Here is an 18,432-nt window from a genome sequence, read left to right on the forward strand (position 1 = left end):
TATTATTTTCTGTTTCATATATTAAACTGCCACTTCAATTACTTGTTTATAACAAGCTCAAGTAAAATTCATAAAAGCGACATAATATCTATCCAATATATTATTCAGATAATTGTATATATTTGAAGCATAACCTAACTCTTTGATGCCATTAACCCCAAACAATAGACATTTAAACTGATAGAAGTCTAATTGAGTACTGCTTCCAACAGTGATTTAGATTTTACTGAAAGAGAGCACACCAACACTGTACTCACTTTCAACTTTGCCCTGGTGACATCAAATTGTATTACAGATAAATTAACAGTTGTGAAAATTTTTGGCTGGTAGCCCCTATCCTACATAGCCTTTAAAAATCCAATTTCAGTGCCTATCAAGGTAGGAATCAGCAGTTGTAATTTTTTTTTAATACAGCTGCAAAACAATAGGACCCATTAATAGCTGAACTTTTGACAGCACTATTCATGATGATTTATGAGTTTGTATATAATTTGATTATTCTATTAATTCTGCTGATTACTGCTTCAGCTAATAAAGTGAAGGTCACTTCCAAAATAAATCTTCATTACATTTCACAGAAAGTAACTGCCTCCAACTAGTTGTTTTCTCTAATTAAAAGCTAATGTAACAAGAAAGAAAATAGACTTCAGGGTAACTGCATCTGTTGATACAAGAAAAATGTACTGTGTGGATATAACGTTCCCAGGACAAATCCAACAAAACAGAAAGTATCTCTTCATCTAATTCCTTTACTTTCAACATGGAAGAACTATTTTATACATATCCATTTGTACTAATTTTGAAATTACAAGAATAAAATCTGAACTGTATTAATGCTTGAGAATTTGAAAACAAAGAATCTTTGAAAATATTCTTCGAATTCATTAATGTAAAATGTAAGGCAATGTTTTCATTTCTAAAATTATAAATGTGGGATTCTATTCAATATATATGAAAAATGAACAGTAGGTCTTTGCCTTAACCAGAGTTTTTCCTAAAGGTGGCAAGAGACCTTCTCTGCCGCTTAAGATAAATACTGGGCACAAGGCCCTGACAGCTTTGGAGGGAGATCAGAGGAAAAATGGCAAGGGCCCACATTAATATATTATTCTTATTTAATCTATTTTTACACACAGAACATTCTGTGTCCTGGATTTAATGGTTCATTTTATTATTTTTTTTAAAGTTCTCTAGACCTTCAGCTGAGGTCCTATCATCAAAGCTGTTGAATCATACAACTACATCAAACCAATAAAGAAAATTAAACATGATGCATATTTTTCCACAGAAGTCAAAAAGTAATCCTCAAACAGGAAATCATATTTCAAAAGATAGAAAGTTTGCATATAAGAAATTATTGGGACACAGAGGTGCTACAAAGAGCAGGTAGCAGTGATTTGTACGCTCACCTATGGCCTCAATTGGGGTACTGTCACAAAGTCCACTCTAACTTGCTCATTGTGTCCCGGTCATATTAACCTTTCTATAACTCAGAAGACCCCACTGTGACCTTTGACACAGTTCCCGCTGCCTAGACTCTTTCCTCAAATCATCGAAAGCTGAAACGGTAGCATCTGTGGTGTCACTACACTCAAATGCCACCCCGAGTGGCCTTCCCTGACCATCACAGCATCTAATGGGGCACCTCCCTGCCCCGACCAACAGTCACTTCCTTCCATATCACCCTGTATTTTCTGCACAGCACATATAATTCTCTTAAATTTTGTCTACTGTCTTTCCATCCAACACTCTTCAACATCCCCACCCCACCAGAGACTTTCTGTTTCCAACAATGTATGTCTAGCATCTACAGAAGAGCTAGTATAAAGCATTCAATACATGCATTTATTAAATGAATTCTAATTTTTATTCTAAATTTGCATATGATAAAACAGACAGCCCAAATTTATAGTCAACGCTCTCCTAACTTTTCATGTAAAAAAGTATTCGTTTTAAGTCTTTGGTAAAAAACTCAGTAACTGTGACCCAGTGAGTGAGTGACTGAGTGTGTGTGTGTGAATGTGTGTGACAGTGTATGGGTGTTTAGACAAAATACATATGGCTACCAAAGAATGCACAAAAACTGCCAATGTATTGGTGGTAACAAACATAATGAACACTCTTACTAGGTTCCTCGTGATCAAGAGTACACATCTGCAAGACACGTTAGTGGCTCAATCTTTGGCCAGGGAAGATATCCGTTTCCAAGAGGACATATTCAGTGGAAAGGAAAAAAAAATGAGATCAGAACCAGTTTAAGTCTCCAAGGTCTCAGAAACTTTTTGCATTTTACAGGTTTATTTTAAACTTTCTAATGTAGAAAAAGCTGATTTCAGTGAAACTTCAAGTTTCTAGTTTAATAATCATAATAACTAGTATTCTTTACTCTTGTAAAAAAGTAGTACATAAACATATAAACACTGAACTGCTTTCTACACTATTCCTACATTCTGGGGAAAAAAATGCTTCGACTTTGATAATTTGACCTTGGAAATATACACTCTTCTTCCCAGTCCTCACTGGAACCTTGTGAAAACACTTAAAAAAAAAAAAGAGAGGGTGTGTGTAATCCTTCCCCATAACTTAATTTCCCCAGTATATGGACTCAAGTGTACCTCTTTTAACTCTAATGGGAAATTCAAGTTTTTATCAAGTTATTTACAGAAGGATCAGTTTTTTCCTTTGTCAATAAACAATGTAAATATTTAAAAAGGCAAAACGTGCTTACAACACTAGAAGCCATGGTAGGGAAAAAAAAAAGCTTTAACATTCTCAGACTTAGACAACAACAACAAATTTGTTTATCCAATGATACTTACCATATTGAGCAATCTGGAGGAACTGTTTTAGTTTTCAAGCATTAGAGTAGTTTTGACACTATGCATAAATTAAGGCTGGGATACTAAGTGAATAACAGGATGGTCAAAGTAAAGAGGATAAATGTTATGAAGGCTATTTTAAAAACCAAAATGATTCAAAGTAATTCTGATTAAAAAAAATTATCTCATCAACTTAATTTTTACATTCTTCATACCTTCTATACTGTCTAAATTTCTTATCATAAGCATGGATATTCTGATAAGCAGAAAGAGAAAAAAATTATTTCCTTTTAGGAAAAAAATAAAGCTCAACTTGCTGCAAGGTATAACCAGGAAATGTACAGTAGCACGTTAGGAAAGAAAACAGCAAAAGAGTAAACAGAATCCGAGGCTTACTGAATATATGCACTGCTGAAAATACATCTTTCAATTGGCTTTATGGAACTAAAAATACATAAAAATCTAGAACCACAGAGATAGTTCATATATCTTATATACTATAGTTCATATATCTTATATACTATTTTTTTTCTTCTGAACAAGACATCTAAAATTATGTTTTCCTTTATTCCTAGAACACAAGGAAACATACATATTGGCTGTTAATAAGCTACTTTCCATTTGGTAAGGTAAAAGTGATAAAAGCCATCACTCATAGGTGAATTCCAGATTTTGTATGAATTTTATGCTCAGTTTAATAACATAGTGGTTCTCAACCTTGGTATTCTGCAAGACAGTGTGCCTTAAGTTTGTGGGAGAAAAAAAAAAAGGTGGCGTTACAGTGAGACTTATGCAGAGACTAGAGCCTCTCAACTAGGCCAAAGCCTGAGTGGGTCAAACATGCAAATGGATGGATGCACCATGTATGCTGACAAAGAAAGGGGTTGAGAACTACTGGTTGTCTAAATATCCTATTCTTAACAAAACAAGAAAGCATCCTACATCACAGAGAACCTCAAAGCTGCCCAAGTACCTTTCACTATGCTTTTGTGCTTTGCTGTCTTCGGCATCCTTTTTGCTACCGTGCTTTTATTTCCCACAGACAAGTAGGGTGTTTTTCTCATACCATTTCAACATATTAACTACATGCTCCAAACTGACATTAAGGAATTAAACTCACTTAGGTTTGCAAACTTAGCTTTGTATCCCTAGAGAAAACATTCCTACTTATGGGGAGATTTTACCCATGGTTTGACATCTTCCAGGAGGAACAAAATGCACAGAAGCTCAAGTTTAATCTGCAAGGTTGACAGATTCATTTTCTTAATCTCACTAACTATATATCATATATGAGGGTATTTAAAAAACCTTTCTGAATGCAGTGATCTGGCCAATTTTATTAGTATTCTGTGACTAAGATCATTTCCATAAAGAATGGTTAACAGCAGAAACATTCAGTCTGCTCAACTGACTGAATATCAAGAGCATCAGTATGTTTATTGGGCCCTTAAAAATACCAGCTCCAAAGTTTACATTCCAAGGAAAATTCTTTTCTACCCCAGCCAGTATTCAGGAATAAAGCAATATCTTTTCTCATGTAAGTTTTGATAATATTAGATCTCTAATCATTATATAACAAAAACTGTTTTGGAGATAAGTAATACTCTCATTATGGCCAGAATATTTAAGTTAAAATTTGAAAGAAGATGACCAAATGCTTCTGCTTTACACTTGATTTATCTGTACCATACAGACACTGCCTTAGTCTGCTGGTTTTAAAAGAGTCCATTTTAAGCATTAAAAGATTCATGTCCTAAACCGACATTCAATAGTGGTTTTTATTTCTACTTTAGAAGTACAAAGAAAACTAATGTTTGTTTTCAACTGATTTGTTTGTGAAAGAAGTACATCATAACATGCACTACCACAATGCAGGGAAAAGTCAGGTCTAACCTCACAAAAAAGGGACAAGCAAGAAAGCCAGTTCTAGGCAGGGGAGGAGGTGTTGCACTAGATTTCAGACAGCAGTGGCTCTGATCCTGGTACATCCACCTCTATCCTAGGACCACTACAGGATGACAGTTAAGTGTTGATTTTGAAGACATCATGCAAGGTGGAAACACTTCAGTCAAAAATTTGGCTCTCAATTCATTAAGCATTTGGAACCACTCCACTATACCTAAGAACCCGAATTCACATCTGCACAACTTAAGAAACTTGGAAATTTTAAAATTTTGTATAACAAAGGCTCATGTAGTGCTTATCATGTGCCAAGTACTCTTCTAAGAGCTTTGCAAATATTCATTTCCTTAATCCTCATAACAGCCCTACATTGTTATTCCATTGTTATATAGGAGGAAACTGAAAACACAGGGTGGTTAACCAGTAGGTAAGTGCCAGAGCCAGGATTCAAACTCAGAAAGTCTGGCTTCAGAGACTCTACTCTTAACTACTACACTATGCTACCTCTAGGAATATGATATGTTAAAACATAAAATTAGGATCAAAGTTAATTGCTCATTCAACAAATGTGCATAATTCAAAAGAGGTTATTTTAGAGTTAATTCCTTCTATTTTTAAATGCACCTGAAGAATATGGGTCTATGTATATGGGACCACAATTAAAGATTATAGATTCAAAAATGAGTATTTTCAAATTCAAATATAAAAGAGATTTACTTAAGAAAAATAGCCACACTGTGAACCCATTTTTCTTTTTTTTTTTTAACATATTTATTGGAGTATAATGGCTTTACAATGGTGTGTTAGTTTCTGCTTTGTAACAAAATGAATCAGCTATACATATACATATATCCATTTTTCTTTTAAAAACTCCAGTTGGGTAAGCAAAAAGTTTGAAAAATATGGCTGTTTACAAATACATGTGCACGTGTATGAATTAACGTAGGGATACCAGTCTAAATGTAAGTTAAAAATTACAGGTTTATTATATTCAATGTATGTGAATTAAAAACTGTAGGAGTAATTAAAATAATTAGTTGAAACTAGTTTGGCTTCTTGAGTAGGCTAAATATACCTTCCTGTTTATGCTACTCATTTGTTTAGCAAACTGTTTACAGAGTATAAAGTAAAAACATTCAAATTGTTATGAATGTTAAACTGGTGAGATTGAAATTGGTGAAGTTTTGCCATATGGAAGTGGGGTGTTTTTTTGGCAAAACTTTTATTCTATTTCAATGTATCAGGCAAGTGAGAACCTATTGGCTAATTTGGGGAGAGGGGAGAAGATGAGGCATGAACAGATAGAAAAATAAGGAGGAGGAATGGTTAAAAGCTACATTAATTATTTCAGCCCCAAGAGAGCTCTCTTTTACAAATTATTTCTCTAGTACCTGAAATATAAAACAGTTTCTGTCCTGCAGTATTTAATTTCTTTCCATGGTAATTTCTAATTCCGTTTTCCAAATGTTTAACTTATTAAGCACCTATTATGTGCCAGCCAAAGTTCTAAGCAGTTAACTATGTATGAGAAAAGTATACCAAATTCAATAGTAAAAAAAGAAAAATTATGGAGTACCCATTTACGTGCTAGGAACTACAGGAGACATAGAAATGACTTAATTTTATACAGCAAATATATCTATCAACAGACTCAAATTATTAGGTAATTTAATTACATAATTAAATTCTAAATCTAGTTTGTATAAACTGGTCTACAATATATAAATTAATGTTTCAGTAATTACAAAAACATTCATTCTAAATACCAAAACTGTGAAGTCATTCAATTTTTGTTATAATACCCTACATCAGTGTTGGACAATTTTCAACATACTTCCCCTAACATCATCACATTTAAGTCTCACAATAGCCCAGGTCAGGAGGTAGGATTAGATTTAATTACCCATAATACAGGTACAACAACTGAGGCTCTGAGAATTTAAATGACATGTTCAAGTTCATGCAAATAATAACATGACAGAGCTAGAATCAGAACCCAATTCTAATACTGATACTTTTATAATACATGGAAAACTTTCTTTCTTGGAAATACGACAAGGTACTTTATAAAAAGATTCAGTTTTTGAGCACTCCTTACCAAAGTAGAATATAAACTGATGAATGATTGGAAATGAACAGCTTTGTTACAACTATAGATGATCATATTAATTAGATCAATCTGGAACAAAACCAAATTAAACAAGAGAAGAGCAGAGAACGCCTGGAAACCCAGCTATCTAACATAGCTGGCAAATAAAGCCTTAGATCTTTGTAATCTGGCTGCCCTAAGGTTTTTTTTTTTTTTTTACTCTTTGAATTGACTTGAAAATAAACACACTTCACATATTATTTCTATTACAGTTGCATAATAATATATTGGCTCCAAAGAGATGGCTTAAGAATTGTTTTGAATGATACTTAAGTTAGTCTATGCAATCACACAGTGTTACCTTTCAATTTAATCAAACTAAAATTTCAGCTCTAAACATGGACTTAATTCAAATATCATTGGACTTAATTCGAATATCACTCTTGCCCTATATATAGTCAGCCACCTTTCACTCTAATACAAGTTATTAGAATTATTTTAAGACCTGGAATAGTACACATAGACCTGGTGTAGTTACCTGAGGAAAAAATGATTGGGTGAGTTTAATCTAGTATCTGAATTAGCACTGAAAGGGGAAGGGGACTATTAGTAAAGTAGAACCTGAAACTGTATAATTTGTGTAGCCAATATAATTCTAATATATTCATAAAAGTCACAATAAATGCTCCAGCACCACACACTTAAGTGTAATGTAAGTTTTAATAAGAGGTTATTCCCAAATTAAAAGACTTTTCCTGTCAAAACCTGAGGAATAATGCAGGAAAGGACACAAAAGCATTCCATTGTTTTATTAACGACAACGCTCACTGATCTGTGAATAACCTGGAAAAAAATGAAGATTATTGAGTTACTTTACCTGTCTATCCATCCATCACCACAGAACAGGTTTCAAAATGATGGATTATCTCACCACCCTGCAGTTTATCCCACACAATACTCTCTCCTCAAGGGAAAAACAAACAAGTGATCATACAAACATCATCACGCTTACCCCCTATACTTTATGTATCATCTCGATGCCAATATCAACTATTAACTAGAGGGAAAACTGTCTTGAAAATCATATACAAAAGACTCAAAAAATGAGGTATGTCACTGTGTTTATTTTACCCTCTAGGATTTTACAGTTTATAAAAAGCCTATTCAAAAAATAGTCCTCAAACTATTGGGAGACAAGCTTTTGGTTAACCTATTCTACAATGCTATTCTAATTTAATAAGGACAGTTCTCAATTGAAATAGTACATTCCAGTGGTTCCTAACCTTTTTGAGGGGTGATACACCCCTTGAGACACTGACAGAAACTAGGAACCTCCTAAAAAATGCAGCTATGCACATTACACACACAAAATTTGGAATGCGATTTCAGGGTATTTACCCCCAAACTCCTGAAACCCAGGTGGTTTATTCCAGGCATTGGAAGCCAGGTTAAGTACACCTGAATTTGAAGAACGCCTATTATTATACCGGCCTTCCACTGCTGTCTATTTTAAGCTGAGATATGTGTTTTTAAGATGATGGCTATAAGTTGACTTATGCTATAATTGAAGATGGCCAAATTAAAAAAAAATTAAGAGGATTGTAATTACATGTATTCTTTAAATGTGTGGATTGAAAGAAAGGAAAATAAAACATACCAAAATATTTAGTGTGGTTATTGTTAACAGGTGATGGGATTTAACTATAATAATCAATAGTAATACTTCTGTTCCTGTTTTCCAAAATTTCTGTACATGAAATTATATTTCTTTAAAAAAATTTATTTATTTATTTATTTTGGTTGCACTGGGTCTTAGTTGTGGCACGTGGGATCTTTAGTTGCGGCACATGGGATCTTTAGTTGTGGCATGCATGCAGAATCTTTAGTTGTGGCATGCAGGCGGGATCTAGTTCCCCAACCGGGGATCGAACCCGGGCCCCTTGCATTGGGAGCGCAGAGTCTTAGCCATTGGACCACCAGGGAAGTCCCTATATTTCTTATATAATAAAGACATAATTTTATTAAGCATGATGACACCAACAATAGGAAAATGATTAAATAAATTATGGCACATAGGTCCATATATCAGAGAACTGTTCAGCCCTTAACATTTTAAGTATGCATATACATACATGTTCATACATAGATATCTGTATAAGCATGGGAAATATGGGAAGATATGCAACTAACTTAACAATGGTTAACTCTAGGGGTGGAATTCTAGGGTGGGAAATAGGGCTTGCATTTATTTATAAAAGTGTCTGTGTGCTTTATTTTTTTTTCAGTATTTTCATTTTTTTCCTACCTACTAAGATTATATGTTACCCCAAAATTTGCTTTTTAATGGCTATTTAACATCTCTTGACAGGTATACTTTGTTAAATGACCTACATGAATTATTCCATTGATTCAAGTGCCAAGAGATTTTAAACTGTTCTGTTCCTTAAAGAATTTTTACATAGTTCCAGATTATAGAACCAAAAGTTGAGTAAGAAGATTGTAAGAAAGACCTGAAAGAACATTTTATTCTCCCTGCCTGCCAACATTTAACTAGAGTAGACTACACCAAATTAAATATCTACTGAGTTGGACTAAACCAGTATTTCTCAAACAGGGATTATTTTGCCCCGGGGGACATTTGGCAATGTCTGGAGATATTTTTGTCTGTCACAAGTAGGTAGGTGAAGGTAGTGGCATCTAGTGGGTAGAGGCCAGAGATGCTGCTAAATAAACATCCTAAAATGCACAGGACAGCTCTTCCAACATCACAACAAAGAATTATACTGCCAAAAATGTCAACAATACTTCAATTGAGAAATTCTAGCCTAAATCAAGAGCCTCTAGAACAATTATGTATCTCACAGAAATGGACCATGTTCAATGACAAGGTGGGGTCAGACCACTGATGGTTCTTGGCATAGAGTGGAGCCCAATCTTCTTGCTCTTTTCTAGAAATGGATGGGTTAACAGAGCAGTCTGAGATTCCTATAACTTCTTAAGTATCATCTGTGTGCTTTGATTAAATTAATTTCATGTCATATCTGTTTAGGCTCCTTCAAATCATTTCTGAGTACTGATGGCATTCATTCCTGCATTGCACATTCTGGAACCTGATGAAATATGTTTTCTTATTCTTTAATTGGTCCATGAGTGTGCATTTTATTTTCTTTCCTCAACTACAGTAAACACTATTGACACTGTCATCAAAGTCTGACTATGTCATATTCTTTCTCATATATATCCACTACACCTAGGAGAGTATAAAGCAGAGAACAGACGCTTAAAAAATAGCTGTTGAATTAAAATGGGAAGAAATTAAAATAATCAAACTTATAACAAATGACAGAGATGCTTCTTCACAAGTTTTCTGTCACTTTAACTAAATCTTTTCCTTCTTGTTGATTAGAATTGGGCCCAGAGAGCAATTCCCCTGGCTGCTTCCTCTTCGCAGTGTTCCCTAAACAAGCAGCATCAACAACATCTGGAAACTTATTAGAATGCAAATTTCCAGGCCCCACTTCAGATCTACAAGTCAGAAACTCTGGGAATGGGACACAGTAATCTGTTAAATTCTGACGTAAGTGAAAGCTTGAGAAATACTGCTCTATGGGTCCTTTAACACCTAATTTTTGCAGCAATTCATAAATACCAACTATCCACTCATTTATCCATCAAATACTTAATGAATGACTAATAAATACCAGGTACTGCACTCAGGCAATTTTGTATAATTTCCTAACATCAGGGTTTTAAAAAAATTATCATTATGTTTTGTAGGCACAAGTCTATCCAGTTGATTACACTAGGGTCGGAAAACCTGCCACCTATTTTTGTAAATAAAGTTTTTTTGGAACACAGCCACGTCCATTCTTTTACATACTGTCTAAGACTGCAAATAGTTTCAACCAAAACCATATGGCTTGCAGAGCCTAAACTATTTACTATCTGATCCTTACAGAAAAAGTTTGTTGACCCACTGGATTAGAACACAAATCTAGCTCAGTCCCTAACTTGGTCTCATACTTGCCCTGGTAGCATTCTACAACAGCAGCAACAGCAGCAGTAAACATCATAATCATAGTAACAGTAAGAGTAATAACACCTAACACTTATGTAGTACTTACTAAGGCAAGCACTGTTTAAGCACTTTCTAGATATTAATTCACTTTAAGCCTCACAACCTATAAAGTAGATATTATCCCCATGGAAAAATTGAAGAAACTGGAACACAGAGAGGTTAAATAACTTGTGCAATGATACACAGCTAGTACATGGTGAAACCGGGATTTGACCCCATTGGTCTGGCTCTAAAATGTACACTCTGGTTCACTGCACTAAACTTACTTCTTCTCCTCCACACCACTAGAGCACAGATATCTGCTTGCATCTACCCAAAGAGGTGCCTGCAAATTACAGTTCCAATAGCAATATTTTCAAGTTTTCCCATCTCTCCCTGGTCTTTAGAGCCCAGAAGCACCTTTGCTATTCACTCTTTAGAACCTTTTCTTTTTATAAGCTGTTAAGGATGATTATCTGAGTAAAAAAATAATGCTTTCTTTTATAGAAAATTCCTAACAATGGTTCTCAACCCTTATTAGGTCATGGATGCCTGTGAAAATCTGATGAAACTACAAATATTTTTATAAAGATATACATATAACCTGTTATATATAAGTTCCAAGGACCTATGGACCCTAGATTAAGAACCTTTGGTATATTTCAATGCAGTTCCATTCAGCTGCACTGCTGCAAAACAATAGTGTGTAGAGATCCACTATGAAAATATTTCTTAACCATATGATTTATATACTTGATGTTCAATTAATTAATCCGTTTCTTTTTAATTCACTCTGGCAATTTTTTAACATTTAATTTCAAATATTTAAGGCTTGATTCAATAATCAAGCTTTACATAAACACACACACACATACATTTGGATTGGTCAAATCTACCAACAATTAGACATAGGGCCAGATTCTGCACCTAGGTGTATCGTGGAGTTCTACTTATGACACTGTGGGAGGAAACCAATGGGATTTGGAGCATAATACAGATCAATGCTAACTAGTCCCCAAAACGTATAAAACATAACTGCTACTGGGCTCATCTGCATTACTGTTTATCAAATGCATACATACAAGTTATAGGGGTGGGGGGGGGAGATCGATTTGCTCATGGTCTGTTTCTCCTTTTACCTTTATCAATTAGGTAAATTTGGGAAGTTGACATAATTTCTTTATTCATCTAAACTGGTATTTCCTATTGGGCATAGAATCAGAACATGTTTCTAGAACACGGTAAGAATGGCCCTTATTCTCTCCTGCCTTTTTTGCGGGGGTGGTGGGTGGTGGTGGGGGAATGACTATGCATTGACTGTGAGAAAAGAAATCATAGCAAATTACAAGTTGTTAAACCACAAATATTTAAAAATCCCCCCAAATAACAATATTTTTATTAACTATCTCCTCTTAATTTTTTCCAGAAAACATTGTTTAAAGAAACATTGTAGAAGAAGTGAGTTGTGTAGAATGCATACCAGGAAATCTGGTTTCTAGCCTCAGCCTCTCTTTACCTTAACTTTCCTCATTTGTAAAATTAGACAACCAGTCAAAACAATATAACAGCATTCTTCCAACTCTAAGTTTTTCTGTTATATCACTAGCAGAATAGTAGGGAGATTTTTACAAGAACAGAGATTAAGGAGAATGTTGTTGAGGGGAAAAAAATGTACCATTAAAGATTCTAGATCCATAATCTAGCCCACACTTGTTGGGGTGAAGGGGTAAGAACATTGGGGGCAGACAGTAAAAAGCCATCTCAATTTTGCTTTTTCTGACTTCACATGCAGTTGAAGCCATAAATAAACTCATAAAATTTTCCATCAGTATAATCTTTCATCAATTTTAAGGCTTCTCTTGGTTTTCAAATATGTTGATCCAGGTTAACAAACATCTCTTAGATTTCTGAAAATTCTCTGAATAAAAAAACTTGGTTATTACAGAACAAAATAAGCAGGTTACTTTGGTCTGAGAAATGTTTTATACTATGAGTTCTCCAAATGGAACAATACAACATTCAGTAAAGTGTATGTTTTGATCTTGGACTTTGGACTAAAGAAGTTATTTTTTTAAAGCAGAGGAAAAAAGACAAAATATAAAATACCTTACACTTTATATTAAAAAACAAATTCCATGGTTATGACAAAATCATAGTAGCATCTATGTGGCCCATTTGGGGCATCATTCTTTGTGCCATTACTGATTGAATGTATCAAATGGGAGATTCCCTTTCCTGTTGTTCCATGCTATTCCTATAATCTTGAGCAAGTTACTTATATGTTTTGGACTTTTGGTGTTCTTTCATTCTCTTTTTTAAAAAGCTCTAAGTTAATCAATGTGTGTTCCACAATTTCCTGAGGTAGATCGCGCATCTATTCAATTTTCCATATACAATACTCAGGAAAACGATATTTGAATGCGAATACCTGGTACAAAATATTCGGTGGTGATTTTACACACACACACACAATTTATATTACATGTTAAAAGTAAAACATACTCATTCTGTATGTTTTAACAATTCCACTACATTAAAGGAAAAAAAGGAAATAAAATGTAGGCTGAAATCTGAAGAATGGAAGGCTGAATTACCTAGTAAACTATTAGTTAAATTCTCTCTCTTTACAAAAAACAAGTAACAATCTCCGGGCAGTCTAAGTCTATTTATAAAAAAAAAAAATGTAGAGTTTGTTTGCTCCCACAGGTACTGCTCCATTTCATAGGTTATGAAAACATGACACAGTATATGAAACCCATTCTGAACTAGAAAGTAGTTTTAAAGGCTACCATGTTACCAACCACACAGATAACAGAAACAAATTAGTTGGTTAGGGCTTAAAAAGGACTTCTGTTTGGAAGATACAGTGTGAGAGTTTAAAAACCTATATACTGCATACATATCCTGCCCAGTGTGCCAGAAAAAATATTAACCAACTAATATACAGTAGGGGAAATTCTATGGCTTGCTAGACTAGAAAAATATATAGGTTTCAATGACTTTCTTCCACTATGGTCCAATTTATGTATCTTGACATATCAATGGGTAGTAGGTAGTACAATAAATAAGCTTCATTTTCTTTGCTGAAAAAAACCCCTACCTATTTAAATTGATAAAAACCTCAAAGGGTGTTCATTCATGAAAGTTATCTCCAGTAGTTAAAATGTTATACTGTTTATGCAGAATTCATTTAGAATGCAAGGATATGACTTACAAAAGTCTTTGAATCCTTCACATAAATATGCATGCATGCCATTTATAACAGTAGCCTTGATGAGAACACACTGTAACTGGCTGTGAGAAATGCTTAAGAGGGTTATATTAAAACAGAATATAAAACGGTGGTTAGAAATCACAGAACAGGTGATACCTAATTCTGGTAACCTGGTGATAAAAAGTGTAGACTATGATGTATAGATGGTGGTAATGTTAGTACTTTAGGATATAAACAGAACAATATTTATATGAAATTATAAAGCATTATGCAGGGAATCAAATATAAAATTAAAAGTTAATATCCCTAGGCCAAGTAAATGCATTTTATTGTAATTTATAAACACACAGATTCATATATATAATATGTAGGAAGAACTCAGAGTTGCCTTAATTACCAAAGAACCACCCAGAAGTTTAATATACTACTTCAAACATAACAGTCTTTTGTTGTTGTCTTTAATATCTATCCATCTACACGTATACATATACATTTAATTATATCATTCCCTGAAATTTCAATTCACTTCAAATTGGAGACAGCGAGATATAATTTTTATAACAAACATTAAATATGAACCACACACAAAATTCTGAGATAGGCTTGCAGAGGATAAAAAGATATAGAAGGCTGATAAAACCTCAGCCTTAAGAAGGTTACAATCATCTTTGGCGAAAAATATTTCCTTTGTCTAGAATTCAACACATAAGGGTGTCATTCAAATTTTTTATCAGTACAGGACAAACAAATGAAACTTTTAAATGTTGTTTCCCTTAAAAACAACAAATAAACATTAAATATATATTTACAAATATATGAATTAGGAAAGGAAATAAACGGATTTTGTGAAAAAATAAGAATGAGGTTAAATATTCCATTTTCATAAAGTGCTGGTAAGGAAGCCAGTGAGCTTCTGCTCACTCCCCAGTGACCTGTTCATTCTGTCCCTATTCCTTACCCTAAAGTTCTGTAGGAGTAAGTGGCAAGTGGGAACATGAGAGAAAGTAGTGTAGCTCCCTTTGAATTGGGCAAAGCCACAGGAAGAGGAAAAGAATGATTAAGAAACCCATAGAACTCCCCTATTAGTTTCAATTGATAGGAGGACCTCTGGTCCTGGGGAACATGACACTGCCCATTCATCCCTACATTGACAATAGGTGGAGGAGGAAGAACTTGTCTGGAATTACACAGACCTATCTTTCAGAATTAAGTTACTTTCAAATTTATAACATTCTTACCACCATTCATAAAATCACATATTGGACTAGATACTGTGAAGGGACCTCCTATTACTAACAAAATACTATTTCTTACATTAAACATAATTTTTATTGCACTGCTGAGAGTGAAGGAGATAAGAGAAATGTCCATAGGAAATCCACAACCCCAAACACACATATGCACAGTACAAACCCTGAGCTGAACTCAAAGCTTTGAGCAACAAACACTGAAATAAAAAAAAAAAAAAAAAAGTCGTGTTGCCTGTATCAGTGTGGGAGCTGTATCTGGGGTTCCTTTATTAAGCAAGGACCCCCTGAAGGGAGTTAGAATGGTCCCAAGTCTTAGTGCCTTCCGGCTGAAGGAAAACACAACTAATTCTTGAAGGAAAGCATTCTTAATTTGGGCCCCCAGATTTCCACAGATTAAAATCAATCAAATACAAATTCTCAGTCAAAAATAAGCATGGCACAAGGAAATAAATCATTAACATAAATCAACAGAAATAACACATGGCAGAATATAAAATATCTGTATACGAAAGAAATGACCAAGCAAAAGAGACTATCAAACAATGACAAGGAAGATTTGGGGGGAAAAAGCAGAACTTCTAAAAATGAAAGATAAAAATATTGGAGTAAAAAAAAAGGGTTAAATTGCAGATTAGTTACAGGTGAAGAGAATTAATAAACTGGAAAACAGACCTTTATTAGGTACCCAGAATGTAGCAGGAAGGACAAGGAAATAGAAAATATGAAAGAGAGATTAAAAAACATGGAAGAGAGAATGCTAAGTTCTAAAACATACCTATTTGTGGTTCCAAAAAGGTGAAAATAAGAGACAATGGGTGAAAACAACATTTGCAAGATACTGACTGATAATTTTCTAAAATAATAAATGACAATTCACAGATAGAGGAACTTGCAATGTAGTTGTTTGAACCATATGGAATTGTAGGTCAAAATGTTTTAATATTGTTAATTTCATATGGTTTGACCTATACCAAGCTAGATAAATACAAAGGAACCAATACCTAAATTCACTGTAGTGAAAATGCAGAACACTGTAGACAAAATATCTTAAAAACAGCCTGAGAAAAAAGAGATATCACTTATAAAGAAATGACAATTAGGCTGACATCAAACATCTCAACAACAAAAATGGAACCCAAATGACAGTGGAGTAAAATTTTAATATACTGAGAGAAAAGAACTGCCAACGTAGAAATGTTTACCTAACAAATATTCACTCAAGAAAAAAAGGTAAAAAAAAGTTATTTTCATATGCACACAAACTAGAAAGCATTAACTGCCCGGAGCATAAACTAGAGGAACTTTTAAAATTATATACTTCAGAAGGAAGGAATAGACTCCTGTTAACTGCACTTACACTACTTGGTAAGATAGAAATTGTCAGATGGAATTAAAAAATGTAATAATTTGCTATTTAGAGCTCTAAATATAGTTGAAAAATAAAGGGATGGAGAAAGATATAACAGGCAAATATTAAAAAGTTGGAGTAGCTCTTTGATATTAGACAAACTAGACTTTAAGAAAAAAAATGTATTACTAGGGATGGAGAAAGTCAGCAGACTATGCAAAACATTAAATTCTTCAGGAAGATTAAACAATTATAAATTTATATGATCTTTTTTTTAATTAATTAATTAATTTATTTTTAGCTGTGTTGGATCTTCATTGTTGCATGCGGGCTTTCTCTAGTTGTGGCGAGCAGGGGCTACTCTTCATTGCAGTGTGCGGGCTTCTTATTGCGGTGGCTTCTCATTGCGGAGCACGGGCTCTAGAGCGCAGGCTCAGTATTTGTGGTGCACGGGCTTAGTTGCTCCGCGGCACGTGGGATCTTCCCGGACCAGGGCTCAAACCCGTGTCACCTGCATTGGCAGGCGGATTCTTAATCACTGAGACACGATGGAAGTCCTATATGATCTTAATAAATCGTCTCAAAATAAATATAAGGTAAAAATTGACAGAATTATAGGGAGAAACTGACAAATCAAAAATCATAATGGGAGATTTCAAAACACGTCACTCTATTATTGACAGATCAAAGAAAAAACACTTCAATAAAAATAAAGTTTGAAAATGACAACTCGAAGCTTGACTTATCAGACTTCAAGAGCAATAATTAGAGAACCCTGTACCCAACAACTAGATAAACACATTCTTCTTGAGCACACGTGGAAAAATTATAAAAATTGATGACATACTAAGTCATAAAGTTCAAAGAACTTTAGTTTAGTACCACAAAAACATATTTTCTAGACACAGTAGAATTAAATGAGATGGTAAGAGCAGAAGAATCAACCAGATTAGCTATTTTAAAATACATAACTCATGGGTCAATGAAGAAATCACAATGGAAATTAAGATAATTAGGATTAAAAGATAATGAAAATAATATATAATAATTGTGTAAGATTCAAAACAATAGTTAGAACTTTACCATATTAATGCTTATATTAGAAAATTAAAAAGGTGACTATTTAACTTATTAGGTTTCAGCCTAAGAATTTGCAAGGGCAGGGGAGGGGAGGGATGAGTTGAACAAAACCCAAAGAAAGCAAAATAAAGGATAATAAAGACCAGAAATTAATGAACTAGGACACAGAGAATCAAAAAACCCAAAAGTTGATTCTTTCAAAACATAATACAGAGATTGAGAAACTTGTCCAAGGTTACATGGCTAATAAATAGAGGAGCCAGGATTTAAATCTAGGCAGTCTGTTTCCATAGTCCAGGTTCTTAACTACTATGCTCTACTACCCCCAAAAGTGCTAAGTATAAAAGAAAAGATTGCTATATTTGACTACATTAATCTTAATGACCTCCATGCATCATAAATACCATAAGGCAAGATATATGCAACACATTTAACTGAGAAAAGATCAGTATTCAGAATATATAAAAACACCTTCAAATCAATAAGAAAAAGACAACAACCCAACAGACAAATGGGTAAAAGACATGAACAAGCATTTCCCAAAAGAGAAAACATGAATAGCCAATAATCATATGAGAAGATGCTCAACCTCGTTAGTAATCCAGGAAATGTAAAATAAAAATACAATGTGATGATACTTTATGTGAATTAGACTGACAAAAATTAAAAAGTC

General features: G+C 33.9%; 1 protein-coding gene across 1 annotated transcript in view; it reads right to left on the minus strand.

Annotated features, from left to right (window-relative positions):
* Window positions 1-18,432, minus strand: part of CHM (CHM Rab escort protein) — a 169,439-nt gene that overhangs the window by 69,655 nt on the left and 81,352 nt on the right. The window lies entirely within an intron of this gene.

This window comes from Balaenoptera musculus, chromosome X (genome assembly GCF_009873245.2).
Source record: "Balaenoptera musculus isolate JJ_BM4_2016_0621 chromosome X, mBalMus1.pri.v3, whole genome shotgun sequence".
In the NCBI taxonomy this organism is placed as follows: domain Eukaryota; kingdom Metazoa; phylum Chordata; class Mammalia; order Artiodactyla; family Balaenopteridae; genus Balaenoptera; species Balaenoptera musculus.